Source organism: Suncus etruscus, chromosome 9 (genome assembly GCF_024139225.1).
Source record: "Suncus etruscus isolate mSunEtr1 chromosome 9, mSunEtr1.pri.cur, whole genome shotgun sequence".
NCBI lineage: Eukaryota > Metazoa > Chordata > Mammalia > Eulipotyphla > Soricidae > Suncus > Suncus etruscus.
In genome coordinates this window covers 64,958,152-64,976,619 of record NC_064856.1, presented here as the reverse complement: position 1 = coordinate 64,976,619, position 18,468 = coordinate 64,958,152, and the positions used below count along the sequence as shown (strand labels likewise).

The following is an 18,468-nucleotide window of genomic DNA, read 5'->3' as shown; positions in this document are numbered from 1 at the left end:
TAACTTTATCATTCTTGGTTACAGCAGAATATAGCTATGTTGGTGCTGAGAAGTTCTTATATTGAATTATATGAAAGCCCAGATCCTTCCCAAGCTGAGCACCTGTGATTTCAAGCATCTTGTCATATTAACCATCTAAAAGATGAGCTTCGGAAAGCAAAGATCTGTATCTCTTATATGATGTGCAGTACTACTGGTGCCTAGAATCAGGCAGATAATTTCTGAAAAGTGTTGAAGGACTCAAGGCATTACCCTGCACTTCAGAAAACGAAGAAGTGGCTCTGGATGGTGACCAATGATGACCTTTCGAGGTCTGCCACTCTGTGACCCCATTCCAGAGAAAGTCTTTATTACTCAGGATTTCATCCAGGGGTTTTTATGAGGAGAACAGGAAAGTATTGGCAAAGAAAAAATCTGAGTAAAGGATAAATATACCCTTAATCTCTAAATTGGAGCCCTGAACACTCAGAAAATAAATTAAAATGGGGCTCTGAGTTTCACAGGGTTAATTCCAATAAGGATCATGTTGCTAGACACACACAACTGTCCCATCGGGATGGCTTTGCTTATTTGAATCACCTTATCAGCAAAGTGTTCATGAGTCCCCAGTGCTTTCATAGGACAAGCAACAGAGCACACCTTGTGTATCAAATACATCTTTTATCCAGATGAAGTCCACCAAAGATCGTAATGAGACTTTCTCACAGAGAGTTTTGTGGGGGGCCAAATAACATTCCATAGGTTTCCACAGTCCCCTCAACCAGTGATTTCTCATACCAGTAAAGATTACCAAGGTCACCAACATCAGACACATTGGTGGACCAGTACTCAGCAGGTTTACTACAAGATGACATGTCATATTTACTCAATACCGAATCGCATATACAAAAAAGATCACACGAGAACATTGCAATAATTTTTATTCTGCCTTTAGATTTTATTTATTTTAAAGAGAAAGGGTGGCTTCACTGCCAGGAAGGATTAATTTAAGTTTCTTGCATGCATTAAAATATTATTTTAAGTTGAAAGTAGAGTTCAGCCACATGGAGACCTGGGGGGAAAAAAAAACAGAAATAAGAATTTAGTTATACATTGTGAGACAAATTCAATCCTAATATCTACTTTATACTTTGTATTAATATCAACTTAAAATATCATTGTTGCCCTCAGTGGGAAACTGAATCTCATGGAAAGCAAACACTGCCCCCCGAGGATTTTTTTTTCCTACAAGGTCCCTGGGAGAAAATTGTGCTTTACAATACTCAGTGCCCACACTTCCCATGGGTAAGGGGCACAGAGGTAATTAATTACCTTCCTGGAGTCACTTCACAGCTTAGTTCTTATGGAACTTGTGGCGTCCATCATAAACCTTGAAACCCATGTTGTAGGGCAGCAGGGGGCTCTTTCCCATATTCTCATTGGCACTCAGTGTCTCTACCAAACTGTGGAGCAGGCAGGTGGCAGTGACGCAGGATCTCTTCTGGACACTGATGGACAGGGTGGAGAGAAATAGAAGACCTGTCAGTGAGATGATGTAGGGACTCACACCTGCCCGGGAGACCATGTTGGATCAGAAATTGCTTACATTTTTACAGTATCCTGGGATCTATGTGTGTGTTTACTGGCTACAGTCTGATCACAATTAACTCCTCCATTACTGGGAGGTCTGCCTCTTTAGAATTTTCACCCATTCCTAGAGTGTTGGGACAAAGAGGGAGGAGATGCCCTGTACTGGGCAGATCAGGGGCCTCACCTGTGTTCCTCTGCTCCATTCTTCAACATCTCTTCAGCCTCCACCATCAGAGTATAGGCTTTCATCTTTTCAGCCAGCTGGGACAGTACTTCCTCCTCCTCCAGGGAATTCTCAGGATTAGAGGTGGTCTCCATTTCAGTGCTGCAGGTGAAAGTATCCCACTTTAAGGCTCAGAGACACAGAATTTCTTTGAAATGAAAATAAATTTAAGTTCTTTTTTTTTTTTTTAAGGAAAGATAAAGGGCTCCCTGTTGCTAGCAAGCAGTTGTTGATCACAAACAACTCCAAGCACAACATTTTCTGTTTCAGGGTTAGTAGGGAGAGTACTCCAAAGGGCTTGCTTACCTGATAGGGGCAGCCTGAAGGAGGCTCATATTGATCAGGAACAGGATTCCAAGAGCCAGAAAGGGAGTCATCTTCCAAAAACCCATAGTGCCTCGCTGTAAGGGGAGAAGAAAATTACTCTCCAAACCTATCATTCAAATTCTAAGAGGACACGGACTGGAACTCTGGTCCTGCCCGCCTTTGCCGCAATTCCCTAATTCCCAGAGATCCAATTCCCAGGACCTTCTCATTTGCAGGAGCTGTACTTCTGGAGTTCTTTACCTGAGGGAACTAATCCCGACCTGCGGAGTCTTCGGACTTAACTCCTGGAAGTGCTCAGAGCGCGCGGTCTGAGCGCGCGGTCTAAAGCGCGCGGTGCTCCTACCCCGGCACTCAACTCCCCAAGATTGGCAAAAAGCATACATACAGTGAAAGGCAGTGAAAATAGGGGCGACTCAACGCTAGGAAATCTAAGGGTCCCTCCGTTGAGACTGCCCCGTCTTACCTGTGCAGGAGCCTGTGTGAAATCACGGAGGAAAAAACACGGTTGAAGAAGACACAGAAGTGAGCGAAGTCTGTAAAGAGACTTAGGGAGAAGGGGAGGGAGAAAAGACAATACTGTACCTAAGCAGGAATACTAAAGCTCACCTGGCAGCCGGGGGTTCAGGGCAGAGGTGCAGTGAGAGGCAGTATCTCAGGTGTCTGAGGAAGCAGTAGCAGCTGAGAGCTGGGTAATGCCTCTGATAGCTCCCGTCACCAGGCAGCTGCTCTTATTCCCGCCGCTCTGGGGCTGCGGTGGTCGTGGAGCTCCAGGCAGCCAATGAGGGGAAAGATCCTGCGCCCCACTGATTGTGTCACCTATTTGCGTCCACAAGTGGAGAATCCAATGGAACCATCACATTAGTATATGCATTGAGGTCATTGACGGAAGGAGGGTGATGGGGCCAAAAAAAGAAAAAGAAAAAGAAAAAACCTGAAAATAAGCAGAAACTTTAAAACAGTTTTTTTCTTTAGTGGGGAAATGCATGGAAAACAATTATTCTCTGCAAAAAAAAAGGGCCAGCATTTCAAAGCAATGGGACACAGCAGTGCCAGGGATTACCGGGGCCAATACAAAGGTACAGGGGCTGAATTAGTTTGCTCTTTGGGAAAACTTTCTGCTTTGGGTAGTTTTCATTACATGCATCTTAGATCCACAGTGGGACTTATATCGCCGTGTTCCTTGTTCTCCAACTCTGAACCTATTATTCCCCACCGCCTGACGTTTTGAAGGTTAATGCTCATGAAGGTGAGCTGGGAACCAGTGGGGTAATTCTTGCATGCAGCTGGAAGATGGTGTATGTAGGAGTTGGGGGGAGAAGCAAGAAATCAATTCAGCTCTCCAGCTCCAGTCAATAGGATTTTGATAACCTCTCAGCCTCAGTGTTCCCACCTTTGCAATGGGGATAATATTCCCATCTTGAAGTAATTCTGTCATCAGTTTCTGGTCTTTTTTCATGTTGTGATTTGATTGCTCTATGTACTCTTTATTCTTACTTTATGAATCAAAGTTCCTGCAACAGTGTGACCAGTGCTTAAAATAAAACTCACTTGTTACTTGGTGAGCTCAAAATCAGTTGAATAATATCCATAGGGGACAGGTAGGCTTTCTATACAATGTTAGCTCTTTACCAGTGAATCTTATCTCATCCCCAGATTTAATCGATCATCCACTCTTTCCTTTCCAAAACTGAAGTCATCTCCTCAGTGACAGGCATCATACCTAGAAAGCACCCTACACTCTGTCTAGTTTATTGCTTAAGAGATTATGAAAATGTGCTTAGTTAAATGCAGGGAGAAGAAATGTGTTCAAAGAGAAGAAACTGGAAGAGATTTAGTGGTAAGAATTTCTGATAACCATGATTACCAGAGGAACTGTAAACACTGCAGTTGGTGACTACGGTGACTTACCACTCAGGCGATGCAATTTAGCCTGAAAAATATTAGTTCAAGAAAACCTAAAAGTTGATAGGAAGACTATTCATTCACTCAAATATTTTTCAGTGCTATCAGAGAAATCTTACGTATAGGAGGTTCAGCAAAATGTTAAGTTGTAATTGCTACCTTTGTGAATATAGGATTGTTAGCTATTCACTAAATAAACTATGACAAATACAATAAAAAGCAAAGGAAGAAAGAGGGTAGGAAGTGTTGGCTGGATCAGGAAGAAATTTTGAAAATATGGCTAGGGAGCATGGAATTGAATAAAGGTGTTAAGGAAATTAAGCCATGGGCTAAGAACATTCTGCATGTGTATAACAAACTCAGTCAACAGAGTATTTGATACAGGAAGATGGAGATGGGCAAAAAATGATATAAGCAAATATCAGGAGAGACGAAGGGATTAACCCAGTAATAAAAAGTGGAAAGGGAACTTGTAAGTTTTGTAACACCCAGGGTTTTCATCCATGAGATAGGAGTCAGTGAGGTTAGGTAGAGCATAGGCAGAAAAGCAGGCAAGGAGCAAGGACCAAAATTCTGTGTGATCCTTAAAAAGTAACTAAAGACAGTGTGTGGAATAAACATGACTAACCCAAATAAAGTTGCTCCAGGTAAATTACTGCCTAATTCATTGAAAGTAACAGCAATTTCAGAAGAATATCAGATGTTGCTGAGAAATTCCTACACTGAATCAGATATTGAACTCCTTGAAATTCCAGATTCCTCCTCAAGGTGAGCATCTTTAATTCCAAATGTCTGTCACCTTAAACTTTGCCACATAGAATTTGAGCTGTGTTATGGGTGTAAAATGCAGTAATATCAGTGTCTAGAAATGTGCTTAGCAGAGATACTCCATCACTATCTGTGAAATAAATATCTGGAAGTTATTGCAGGAGCTGAGCAAGGCACTTCTCTGTACCGCAGTGAAGAAATGATAATGATGGTGATTTACCAGGTCTGTCACTCAGACCTGGTCTGAGTGGTCACTCAGGTCTGGTCCCATTCCAAACCCTGAGACATTAGACTTAAGAACTTTGCAAGATTGAGGCGCACTTGGGGACTTACAGAGAGGAATGGTATGAATTTGCAAGTAAAACCAGAATCAGGGAGAACTGTACCTAAAATCTCCTACTTGGAATCCTGGACACTCTGAAAATAAGTTGAAACTGGACTCTGATTTGTCAGGATTAATTCCAATAAGAACCAATCATGTTAATAGAATATGAAGGTACAGGGCAGAAGAACCCATCCTAAATACCTGCCTTTGCTCATTTGAATCACCTTGGTCCTCAGAGTGTTCACAAGTTCCCAGTTCTCATAAGACAAGCAATAAAATACACCCTGTGTATCAAATACATCTTTTATCAGATGAAATCCACATGGAATGTAATGACACTTTCTCACTGAGTTTTGTGGAGGCAAAATAATTTCCATAGGTCCCCATAGTCCCCTCAACCAGTGATTTCTCATACCAGTAAAGATTACCAAAGTCACCAAAATCAAATACATTGGTGGGCCAGGACCAAGCTTTGCTAATGGAGGAGCAAAGACATGTTGTCATATTTACTCAATACTGAGTATACAGAAAGACACAACTATACAAAAAAAATACACATGAGTCATTGCAATAGTTTTTATTCTGCCTTTAGATTTTATTTATTTTAAAGAGAAAGGGTGGCTTCTCTACGAAGAAGGATGAATTTAATTTTCTTGTGTTCATAGTTTTTCGAATTGTAATTATTTTAAATTGAAAGTAGAGTTCAGCCACATGATGACCTGCAAAGGAAAAATAAACAAGAATTTAGTTACATTTTCATTGTGATGCAAAAGATATGCTAGAACCTCCTTTACCCTTTATATTAAAACCGTCTTGTAAATATTATTGTTTTCGATTTACAAATGAGGACATTGAAACCCTGTGATGTCAGGCAGTTTTCCCACAGAATTTGTTTTTGCTACAGTAGCCCTTCGAGACTCAGATGTAATACTCAGCCTCTCACCATCAAGGGCGATCACCTTCCTGGAGTCATGTCACTGCTAATTGACAATTGTCACTAATTGTAGACAATTGCACACCTTCCCCAGCTGCTCTTAGAAATGGATATTTTTACATGTGGACTAAATTGGGCCACCATGATGTATGAGTACCTCTAGCCTGTTTTTCCTGCCCTTTGGGAAATGTTTTTCTTTAATACCAAAAGGATTAGGATAGATGGAGAACCTCACCTGGAGACTTATTTCTCCTTTGGCAGTTCAGTAGTCATTATCTCAACCTCATCGTCCAGCAGGTATATTGTTTCCTCTTCAGTGCTACAGAAGAATAAATATTGTTAAAGCTTTAAGATACTCTCTGCCCGTCTCCAAGATTAGCAGCCAGATTTTCTGATTTGGGGGCTTTTCAGGAGAATTTGATTATGCCAATTCCCACTAGATAGAACAAGAGAATACTTTTCCTCTGATTGACCAGGAGAAAGATGTAATGGAGATAGGGCTTACAAGCTTGTTAAAGGGTTGGCTTATTTTCTTTTTTAAATTTTTTCTTGTTTCGAAGGTCACATATGGCAGTCCTCTACTCTTACTTTTGGCTCTGCACTCAGGGATCATTTTTGGCACATTTAAGGACCATATGAGGTGCCAGGGATCAAAACTAGCTTGGCCACGTGCAAGCAAGAACCCTACCCACTGTACTATCATTCTAGTCCAGTGAAAGGCTCATTTTTCCATAAATTTTGTAAATGAAGTTTTAAGTAAATTCAATGTTAAAATATCATATACAATACTGATAATTGAATATGCTTCAATTTAGTAAATGTAATCTTTAGAATAATAGGTGAACAGATCACATGTGAATTAATGATATTCTGTTGCAGTAAGAGAAGATTAACATCCAATTCATTTTGCATGTCATGAACCAAATTAGTAAAATTGCCTGCTATAGGTACTGTAGTTTAGTTTAAAAATAATAAAAAAAAAAACTTACCATCAGTAAAAAAAAAAAAAAAGGAAATCTTGAGACCCACTAAAATTTACAAAATTTACAATCAAGAATACTGTACGTCATTACTATATGCCAATTATAAAATGACATTTATGCCCCTCCCCCAATTGCCTGCACAGAGATCACTGTTAATTTTTCAGATACACAACAGTTCTCTCTGAGCATGTGTGCTACTACCTGGGGCTGTGCTCCTTACCCAGAGTCCTCAACGTCGAAGAGGCCCATATGGTACAGGGCCAGGATGCTGAAAACCAGGAAGGAGGTGATCTTCCAGAAACCCATCATGCCTCTCTGTAAGATCAGTACAAACACGTTCAGATTGTTAGTGTTCCTAGCTCTGGGGTCCGGTCCTGCCACTGTCTACTGTTCAGTCGTTCCGGGAGAACCACCTTCCCGGGACCCATTTGCAGGAGGCAGAATCTCGCAGCACACATCTGCAGAAAGCTACCACCCAGCGAGTACACAGTCTGCAGAGAAAACTGCTCTGAGCGCACAGTCCCAGCACGCGATGCTCAGCGCGCAGAGCAGATAAAAAGCATATGCAGCAGGAGACAATGAGTCCGAACCGCCTCCCCTCGGTGCTAAAAGACCGGAACGGGGGTCCCAGATTGAGATTGGACACCGTATTACCTGTCGAGAAGTCCGAATAGACGCCAGGCTTAAGAGATGGACCTAGGCAGAGGATAAGGAACGAGACTGCAAACTGAATAGCATAGAGAGAGTGAGGGAGAACAGGGAGAAAAAGGAGGGCAGGAAAACCATCACTCATTTAACTAGGCAGGAACACAAAAAGCTCACCTGGTGGTAAGAGGTTGGGAGCAGAGGTGCAGTCAGAAGCTGCAGCGCAGGTGTCTGGGGAAGCAGCAACAGCTGGGAGCTGGGCAATGCCTCTGAGCTCCCAGCACCAGGCAGCTGCTCTTATTCCCGCCGCTTAGGGGCTGGGGTGGTCTTGGAGCGCCAGGCAGCCAATGAGGGGGAAGATGCTGCACCACACGGATTGTGTCACCTACTTGCGCCCAGGGCACTTGTATTTGCATTGAGGTCATTGCTGGGAAATGGGGGACAGTGCGGAGTAGGAAAGGTGGGGAGGAACAAGAAACGTCGGAAGGAAATTGAAGAGAATTGGAAATTTGCAGCTCTCTGCTTCCGGTGGCTTTGAATGGATGCCCCACTTGTTGCGCAGCCCCACTTGTTGCGCAGTTGTGCAGTGTGTTAGAGCTGAGTCCCGCATCAAAGGGACTCTTGCTCCCCCAAATATGACCCTACAGTTCCACCCCTCCTGAAGTTTGGAAGGTTAAATCAAGGGTCAGGGCTGATCTGAACTCCAGAACGGTGATGTTTGCAGGCTTTAAGGTGCTTGTGAAAGCAGAGGAGAAGGGAAAAGAAATCCATTCAGTTCTGCAGCTTCTGCAGGAGGATTTTGAGCTGGTTTAACTTCTGAGCCTCAGTGTTCCCATCTATGCAATGGGAACAGTGTTTCCATTTGCAGGTGATTTTTTAGTAGTTGTCATTAATTCAGCGGTATCTGTCTCGCCTGGATTTTAATATTTTGAAGGTGCTTCTAGTTGTAGGCTTGTGGGTCCAACCCTGTGTCCATGTGTGGGGCAGTCAGATTCAGCGTTGGTTTACACATTGTGTGGCTAAATCTTCAGAAGTGTGCTTCTGTGCTACACATGTGTCAATGGATGGGGCGTGCTTGCCAGAGTCCAATGATTTATTTTGTGGGCTGTGGAATTTGCCACATTTGCTAGCTGCTAGGCTCCTGGAGAGTCTGAGAGCAGCCTTGGTGAAATTAATATAGCACTGCATGCTAGCAGAATAGAAAAGGATCTGCAAGGGCCAGCCCTGTCTGAGAGATGACAGACTCCGCTAGCTTGAGCTTTCTACAGGGTCCAACGGAGCTTTCATCATATAGACATGCATCTGACGTCAGATTTTTAGCCTGTGGCTAGACAGTCATCTGGAGGGTCTATTCCAAGTTGGGGCAGAGTAGCACAGCTACTAGTAAGGTTAGGAGAGTTACCAAGATAGAATTTTCAAATTGGGATTGGCACTTAAGTTCCTTACTTATCTCTTAGGCACTATAAAGGTGAATGTGAGATCCCTTTCTTTGAGGCATTACTCAGATCTTTGTGACTGTTTCCACTTCTGAGGAAAGTGATTTTGTGAACTGGTCGCTTTCGGGTTGCTTCTCATCATCTTAGTTTCCTTGTCCTTCCTCTGCGTGTTTCCCTCTGGATCTCTTGTAGGTTCTTAAGGGCTTAACTCTAGAGCTGTGTTGGATTGAAGGGGTTAGAAGAGAGATACTTACCCTTCACTTCCCACCCAGGGGAAATTTCTTCACCTTAGTGATTTTTTTCTAGTTTTAAATCTCTACTACTTAGGATGGGGCTTGTGGGGGTGTACATTGACAATAAGAGTATTGTTTTTACACTAGTTCATACTTGGTAATTGTAAAGATGTTGCTGTCACACCAGAAGTCTTTGTTTCTCGAAGTTGTACTTTGAAGATGAGGAAATGTAATACTAAAAACCTATTTTAATTTATTATAATCCTCTAAACTTTAGCAGCATTCAGATTACCATATGACTTCAGATTACCACAGTAATGTCTCAAGTACTTAACTTTCTAGTATCTCTAGAAAAGTAAGTTACCAAACAATCTCGAAGATCACGTATTCCTAGATACTTAATGTTTTGGTTTACTCCTTTACCTTACCTCGATCTTGTTCAGAAATTATTAGTAAAAGCAATTTCATTTTACCTCTATACTTGTAAAAAGAACTATGACATTCTCTTTTCTGTTTAAAAATCATTGCGTTAGATCTATAGGTTTTAAACTAAACTCCATTACTTTTTCAAACTGTTTTTACCAAAATTATCTTATTTTTGCCTAAAATAAAATTTTAATTTTAAAAAATGCTGCTTGCTTATTACAAGGGAATATTTTATACAACTTTATTATATGCGAGCATGCATAAGTATATTACATATTTTATACATACCTATATACACAAATTTATACAAGTTGTGAGAATATTAGAGCATGAACACGAGGTCATTTGGGATCAAATCTAGGCACTGACACCTATAAGTCATCTGTTCTACAAATTGAGCCACATCCCTTAGCTTCCTCCTCCTCTTCCTCTTCTTTATTCTTCTCTTCATCATCTTCCTCTTCTTCTTCCCCTTCTTCCCCTTTTTCCTCTTCTTTCTCTTCTTCCCCTTCTTTCTCCATCTCCTCATCCTCCTCACCCTCTCACCTCACTCTTCCTCCAACTCTTCTTATAATTATTCTCTGCCTGGGTCTCTGGGACTCCAATGATTCTTAGGTTGTCTCTGTTTAGTTTGTCAAAGACTTCTATTTTCATATGTTCAGTTCTTTGAAAGTTTTTCCATTGCCTGATCATTTTCTTTAAGGTTCTTTTTCAATCTCTTCTGCTATATTGAGTTGTTCTGTATCTCATCTTCCAGCTCACTGATTCTGTCCTCAGCTGCTGTTACTCTCTGTTCAAGAGGCTTTTACATTGAGGTTTTTATTTCATCTACCGAGAATTTCAGCCTTGCTGTTTCAGATTGGAGTTTTCTGATTTCTGTCTTTGTGGTCTGTTCAGCTTGATTTATGCTTTCTTTGAGTTCTATGAACCTCCTCCATATTTCTTCTTTAAACATCTCATCTGAAAGGATAAATAGCCGGTTGGTACTTTTCAGGTCATCAAGAGCTGCCATCTTCATTCTCTATGCATGGTGTTGTTCTGCATTTTTTTCCCCCATTGCCATGCTTGTAGTGTGCTTTTTACTACATGTTGTGGTGGGGTTTGTTGGCTACAAGATATGTGCAGCCGCTGCAAAGCGAAGTGGAGCCTCCATCCTTATGGGGTGAAGACAGCTTATTGGGTGTTAGGCCGTGGAGAAATTATGTTCACTATTGTCTTCTTGGCTGCCTCACGCAGGAAAGCAGGCAGGGAGTGAGGCAGCAACCCTTTATGGCTCTCTTGTGCCCAAATACACAGCAGGAATCAGCCTCCATTCTTATTGGGCGGAGACAGCTTACTGGGTGTTGGGCTCTGAAGAGATTATATTTTCTGTCATCTCCATGGCTGCCTTATGCAGGAAAGTGTACCAAAATTACCTTAAACCAGAATTATTTCTGAATTAAATTTCAATAAAACGGTCAGAATCAAAATAAATGTATACATTTAGACAGAAGTCTCCTGGTTTTCACTGAAATTTTAGATACCTCAAATGAGAATATTTGAACATTATTGAAAACAGTAAAAAATCTTTTAGATTTCCTTTTTGGTGGTATACTTATGATTTATATTGATAAAATAAAACTCATGATAAAATCATGAAACAGCCTAATTTTAATTGAAATTGGTTTTTACCTATCAGTTAAATGTCTTATTTTGAAAGTTTCTCTTAGCTTACTCTAGATTGTTTAGACCATTATTACATTACATTTAGCACATGAGAAATATAGAATAAAAGCTCCAGTTTTTGCATAAACACAACAGGTAGTTTTGAAATCTTCCAACTTAATATAGATACAAACAAATCAAAAATGTTTGTTTTTTGTTATTCAGAAGATGGGTCACTCACCATAAAATAAAACAAAAGGAAAGGATTAACTTCTTAACTCTTTTAACTAGGCCTTATATTTCATGAAGCCAAGGATCTTTGATAGATTTGTGATATTTTATTTTTATACTATAGATACCACAACATGAAAAGAAGTTCCCCAAATCTGAATAACAGTGTATATAATGCACAACTCCTGATTAATACACCTAACTGTCCTCTTTGAGAGTCCTGGAGAGGGTCTAGGTGGACAGAACTCCACTTTTTTATTTAAGGTTTTGAAATTGTAACATGCACATTAATCTAATATTTAGTAGCTTGTCAGTTTAAGTTATTAGTGAAGTAGCATTTCTTATCAGTTAAAATAGATCCATCTGATCACAGTGTTTCCATTTAAGAGCCTAACCTGGCTTTGACATTCCTTGGTTCCAGAAAAACAGACAGAAGTAGTTGGCTTCGCACATAGAGGTAGCCACCCACACATAGGCACACACATGGTCCATGGGTGGATTTGTTTCTCTGACACATTAAAAGTGCCAGGGATGCAGTAGATGTGAGGTTGATTCCCTTGACCATTGAGAAATAAATTCCACTTAAGCTTTAATACCACGAAGGGTCAGATCCCACCAAGTGACAAATGCCCATTCAGATAGAAATACAATTGGTGGCAATATGGTTAAGCAAATTCTCTGAATGGGACTGCTAGCAAAGTTGTGACTGGTGAGGCTTTGCAGGGAGAGAATGTCTTTTTAATAAATATACAACAGTTTTATTTTGTAAACATGGGTAAATAGGTGAGGCAATTACTAAGAAAACCCTAGTATAGAAATGATGATGCAGAATAAGGTACTGGTGGGGCAAAGCAGACAAGAACAATCCACCTGAGAAAAGATCTGGAAAGGGGCCCTGAGAGTTCTGGTCTACCACCACTATCCCAACTGTTTAAAGAGAAGAGTTACTGGAAACAAATTAGTTTTCATGTCCTCTCAACTTTGGCTTAAACCTCATTTTTAGAGATGGGAGAGAAGGAAGTGCTAGAGATAGGGGAGTGCCAGAGTATGGTGGGGAGAAGGAAAGGGGAATGTCTTTTCTATTTTTCTCACTCTACAATTCTTAATACTGCCTCAGTAATTCAGCTGGAGATAGTTTTCTGCTATGATTGCCTACAAGTTGGTAGCACTCTTGGCAACCCCATGTTAGGGGAGCTGTTTTCCAAAATACATTGAACAAACCTTGGCAAGAGTTGTGTTCCCTAAGAGGCAGTGATCTTGAGATCTGACCAGAACTCACAAGGGTAAGCCAGCAAAATAAAGTCTACAAGCAGGATGGGGCAGCAGGAAGCGCACCATCCTGTGCCCTGAATTCTCACCTGCTGCTCGTAAAGAGGCCACCTAAATTGCTGAAGTTCAGTGAGATTTGCCAAGGTTTACTGAAACTGGCCAAACTCTCCGAGGTTTATTTTTTGTTGTTGTTTTTAACTTTGTATTTAATCAATTGAGATTCTGCTTAAAATACAAATGATATTGGTTTCTCATGCACACAGTTCCATTACCACCACATCATCAGTGTACCCACTTCACTCTTCAAGGGGTTAATTTTGGCTGAGACAAGATTGTAAGAAACTTTAAGGAAGTTGTAGAAACTTCTTTTGAGGAAGTAAAGGAAAAGACAGGCAGAACCTAGCAGGTCAGAGAAGCTGAGATATGGGATAAACAAATGGGACAGCACAAAAAATTTCTTCACAGCAAAAGAAACTCAAGCTATAATAAAAGAACATCTTACTGAATAAGAGAAAATATTTGCATGTAATAATCAGTTAAAGGACTAATACCCAAGGTAAAGCACTTTTAAACCAACAGCAGAAAAACCCAAATCCCATCCAAAAATGGGGAGAGGATATACACAGTTATTTTCCAAGACAAACAGGTGACCAATAGACATATGAGAACTTAATGATTAAGGAAATGCAAGTTTATATACATTCAGTTACAATATCACACCAATGGAATGGTATGTATGAAAAAATATAGAAAGATTGGTGAGGCTTTGGTGAGAAAGAAACCTCATTCAGAATTGGAGGGGATTTACTCTGGTTCATGTGCTGCAGAAAGTAATGAAATTATACCCCAAAAATAGGAGTAATCAGGCCGAATGACACAGTACTGCAGACAGGGCACTTACCTTGTATACTACTGTTTCAGATTTGATCCCACACATCCTATGTGGTCCCCCAAGCCCTCTCAGCATTGTTATCTGAGCACTGAACCAGGAATAAGCCCTGAATACCATCATGTGTCTACACCCCCCAACCACCCCTACCAAAAAAAATGCTATAGAATTTCTTCATGACCAAGTTATACCAATTCTTGGCATTTATCCCCAAACCAAAAACATTAATCTAAAAGGATATTTCCGCGCTTACATTCATCACATACTAATAGCCAAGATATGGAAACAACAAAAATGCCCAATTACAGATGAATGGACAAAAAAATTGTGTTATATGTATACAATGAAAAGCTATGTATCTAATAACAGAGAAAATCATGCAAATTGCAAAAGACAAACTCATGTCATTTGACATGGATGGAACTGGTTATCATGTTGAGTAAGTCAAGAGAGGAATAATGGAATTCTCATTGGGGCTTAAGGATATGCAGCAAGATAGCAACAGAGGGTCAGAGACAACACAGTGAGAGAACTGAACCACACAAATGAGGGGTGTTTTGTGGGGGGTTGAAAGGCGAAGTCTTTTTTTTCTATATATTTTAATATGTATATTTAAACACCTTGATTACAAATTTGATTGTACTTGGGTTTCAGTCATGTCCCACCACCAATGTCCCAAACCTCCTTCCTCTTCATCCCACCTCCACCTGTACTCTAGACAGGCTTTCCACTTCCCTCATTCATTCACATTGTTATGATAGTTCTCAGTGTACCATATTTTCTGGCATATAAGATGACTTTTGAAACAAAAAATGTCAACCGAAAATAATCATACGCCGAGTATATCCCGAAAAATATTTCAGTATGCCGCTAAATGAAACAAACAAACAAAATCAGGCCGCAGAGTTTCCAAATCCCTCTCTTGGGGGCTCACAAACAGTACTCAGGAGATCTGGGGGCCACTTCTGGCAAAACCCAGCTAACCCTGTTGGTGGTTCAGTGCTAGGGTCCGAGGATGGGGTGTTGTTTGGTTCATGTAGTGGGGGAGATTAACTGACGCCACCAGGGAATTGCCAGAAAAGGTGCCGATGATAAGGGACCAATCACTGCAAGGCTGCTTGGACCGCCTCTCTAACTCAGCCAATCCAAGCAGGCTTTTTATGCATGCAAATTAGACAGTGTTCTGGACCCGAATCTACACTGTCAAAAGCCTGCTTGCTCAGATTGGCCAGTCAGAGAGGAAGTCTATTACAGTATAACCTTTGAACCTTTGCTTGTTGTGATTGGCTCACTGTGGTACATAACAGTTGCAGCACAGGAATGGTCTGTTTGATACTGCGAATATAGGCCTAAACCTGTGTTTTAACTGTAAAGTAGGGGGTCGTCTTATACGCCAGAAAATACGGTGGTTTTTTTCTCTAACTGCACTCACCACTCTTAGTGGTGCACTTCATGTTGTGAGCTGGACCTTCCAGCACTCCTCTCTTTGTCTCTGAGAATTATTGCAAAAATGTCTTTTTTTAGTGAAATAATTATAGATACAAAAAACAACTATTAAAATCTTGAATAAGGGCGAGAGCATAGTACAGCAGATAAGGCATTTGTTTTGCATGTTGCTAATCCAGGTTCAATCCCCAGCATATTTTTTAAAATATCTTTATGATTACAAACATATTTGTAGATGGGTAAGAATAACTTCTGAGCACAGAGCCAGAAGTAATCCCTGAGGACTGCAGTGTGTATCCCCCCAAATAATAATAATAATAATAATAATAATAATAATAATAATAATAATAATTTTTAAAAATCTTGAGGAAAACCTAGGTATCTTGGCCATAATCTTTGATGGGTATCTTTGTGGGTTTTTTATATATAAAAGCTCCTGTCCCTATAATCAAGCATATTTTTCACCATATTTAGCTTGTTTTAAGTAAAGATGTTATTTATTTTTCATAAGTGTAGTAGAGAACTGCGTTGGTAACTTATAACTTTAGATTTAATTGAATTAGAGCAAGAAAGCTTTTCCTAAAAGGAAGAATTGGATCATATTTTTCAGTGCACATCAGGCCATTCTCTTTTAGTTCACTTAACCCCAGAGAGTTTTTCTATGTTTTGAAGGAAAAATAAGCACATTTATTTTATTTTGGTTAGAATCTGTCTTTTGTTGTTGTTTTTAAGCCACATCTGGTGGTGCTCTGGGGTTACTTCTGACTCAACAATGATATATTTACTGCTTCTTTATAGGGCTTTTCTTCCTGGCCTTCTGGGACTCCAGTGATTCTTATAATGTTCCTCTCAAATTCATCCCCAAGTTCTAACATCTGTGCACTATTTTAAGACTTTTCCTTCCACTGCTGTTATCTTGAAGTGTTATACAGCTCATTTTTAGCTCAGATATTTTGTCCTTAACAGTTTTTAATTTACAGAGGAGTCCTTTCAAGTGAGTTTTCCTTTTTTCCTGCTAAGCTTTCAGTTCTGTCATTTCTGTTTGAAGTTCTCTCATTTCTGCTTTCATGTCTACTTCAGTCTTAATCCATTCCATGGTTCATTTGAGTTTCTTGAACATCTTCAAGATTTTTTATCCAAAGTTCTTATCAGAGAAGCTATATCTGGCTGATACTGGTTGATTTTTCAGAACTGCCACCATCTTTGTTCACAAATTGTGACAGGGCTCTGTGTAGCTTTCTTATTTTGGAGTTCATTATGTATTGTGGTATAGAATGTCTATCTCGAATACAGGGAAGGAGTAGGGGAGGAGGGAGATGGAGGGCACTGGTGTTGGGATGTTGCACTGGTGAAGAGGGGTATTTTTCATTTTATTAATAACTAAAATCTAACTACAAACATGTTTGTAATCATGGTGCTTAAATAAAGCTATTTTTATTTTTATAAAAGTAGACTCAGAAGAAAAAATAAGAAATATGCAGCCATGTAACAAAGGGGAACTTCTGTGATCTCTTGGTGTACACTTCCCTGGGTGTGAATATGCTGCTTCTGTGTCACAAAGAGGATTAGGCTGCCTCTCTGTCAATTTGCCTCACTTACTTGGGATAGTGTTGTAAGGTTTGAGCCCAGCTGGGATGGCTGGAGGACCTTTCCTGTTATGCTTGTGCTTCTTTTTTTCCTCTGGGCACAGGGAACTGTGTGCGGAAAAAAATAGCCCTTTTTAGTCTCATAAAAGATCCTGCTATTGCTCTGCTTGCCTGCTTCAGTTTTTTGAGACTGTATGGCAGACCTTTGTGGCAGTACATTTTAAACTAAACTGCTATTTCAAGCCAGTTTTATTTGCTACAATTATCTTAACCCATAGCTTTCTGGATCAGATATTTTAATAAATCCATGCATAGTTGAAATAAACATACTTATTGAGACATAGAAAGAAGTTTTAACTTTCTCTAAAATTTTATACACAGTACATGGGAACATTTGAGCTGCTATATGTTTATGACAGTGTACCAAAGAATGTTAACTTTATTATATTTTGTTAGTTTTGTTGCTTTTTTGGGGGGGGCACACCCTGTGATGCTCATGGGTTACTCCTAGCTATGGACTCAGAAATCGCTCCTGGCTTGGGGGAGCATATGGGACACCTGGAGATAGGACCGTGGTTCATCCTAGGCTAGCGCAGGCAAGGCAGACACCTTACACCTTGCACCACCACTCCAGCCCCTATTTTGGGGGGGCACACCCAGTGACACCTGGCTGTGTGCTCAGAAATTGCTCCTGGCTTGGGGGACCATCTGGGATGTTGGGGAATTGAACTGCAGTTCGTCCTAGGCTAGCGCCAGCAAGGCAGACACCTTACCATTCTGCACCACCACCTGGCCTCTAGTTATGTTCTTATGTTGCTGAAATTACAGCCCTCTTGATCGCGCAATGTGAATCCTTTCTTCCTCCTTCCCTCTCTCTCTCCTTCCTTCTTTCCCTCCTTCTTCCTTCCCTCTCTCCCTCCCTCACTCACTCCTTCACTCACTTCCTCCCTCTATCCCTTCCTCTATCCCTCTCTTTTTCCCTCTTCCTCTCTTTATTACTTCTTTTCTTCTGTCCTTTTGTGTTTTTTTTAATCATATCTGATGATGCTTAGGACTCACTCTGGCTCATGCTCAGGGTATATCTTTTTTTAACAGAAGACATACAAATTTATTCTTAAATTCTTATTTCCTAATTTTCAAACATCTTTAAATTTTATGACAGAATATAATCCCTTAGTCAGATTTAGTACATGTTGTCTACTGAAATACAAATTAAAGAATTATTATTAAATATTATTAAATATAAGTAATGTACTAGATAATTACTTTATTATTCAGTCTTGGAAAGGAGGAAATTATGGAAATTATGACAGATGCTGAAACAAAGACAAACTTACAATATATAATGACTCAAAATGTGCTAATTGAGATAAAATCACAAAGATGATACATGATTCTTTTTGTAACTTAAAACAACTTTTATTTTGTAACAATAAAAATAAAATAATAATCATCAACTATAATATTTATTTTATTATACATTATATTATAATATGATATAGTACATTATACATTTTTAATTTTCTTTTTCTTTTTTTCTTTATTAGTATCTTTATACAATTTGATTACAAATATGATTGTAGTTGGGTTTCAGTCATATAACGAATACCCCCTCTAACTAATGTGACATTC

At 39.9% G+C, this 18,468-nt stretch overlaps 2 long non-coding RNA genes across 2 annotated transcripts; both read right to left on the bottom strand.

The window, feature by feature from the left end:
• Positions 1 to 930: 930 nt before the first annotated feature.
• Positions 931 to 1,884, bottom strand: LOC126019005 (uncharacterized). The gene is made up of 3 exons (XR_007498921.1): positions 1,754 to 1,884; positions 1,312 to 1,487; positions 931 to 1,051 (listed from the first exon to the last, which is right to left on the bottom strand). It is a non-coding gene; the product is annotated as an uncharacterized LOC126019005 (long non-coding RNA).
• Positions 1,885 to 5,676: 3,792 nt separating this feature from the next.
• On the bottom strand, positions 5,677 to 7,998 carry LOC126019003 (uncharacterized). The gene is made up of 4 exons (XR_007498920.1): positions 7,854 to 7,998; positions 7,252 to 7,346; positions 6,284 to 6,367; positions 5,677 to 5,833 (listed from the first exon to the last, which is right to left on the bottom strand). It is a non-coding gene; the product is annotated as an uncharacterized LOC126019003 (long non-coding RNA).
• Positions 7,999 to 18,468: the final 10,470 nt, after the last annotated feature.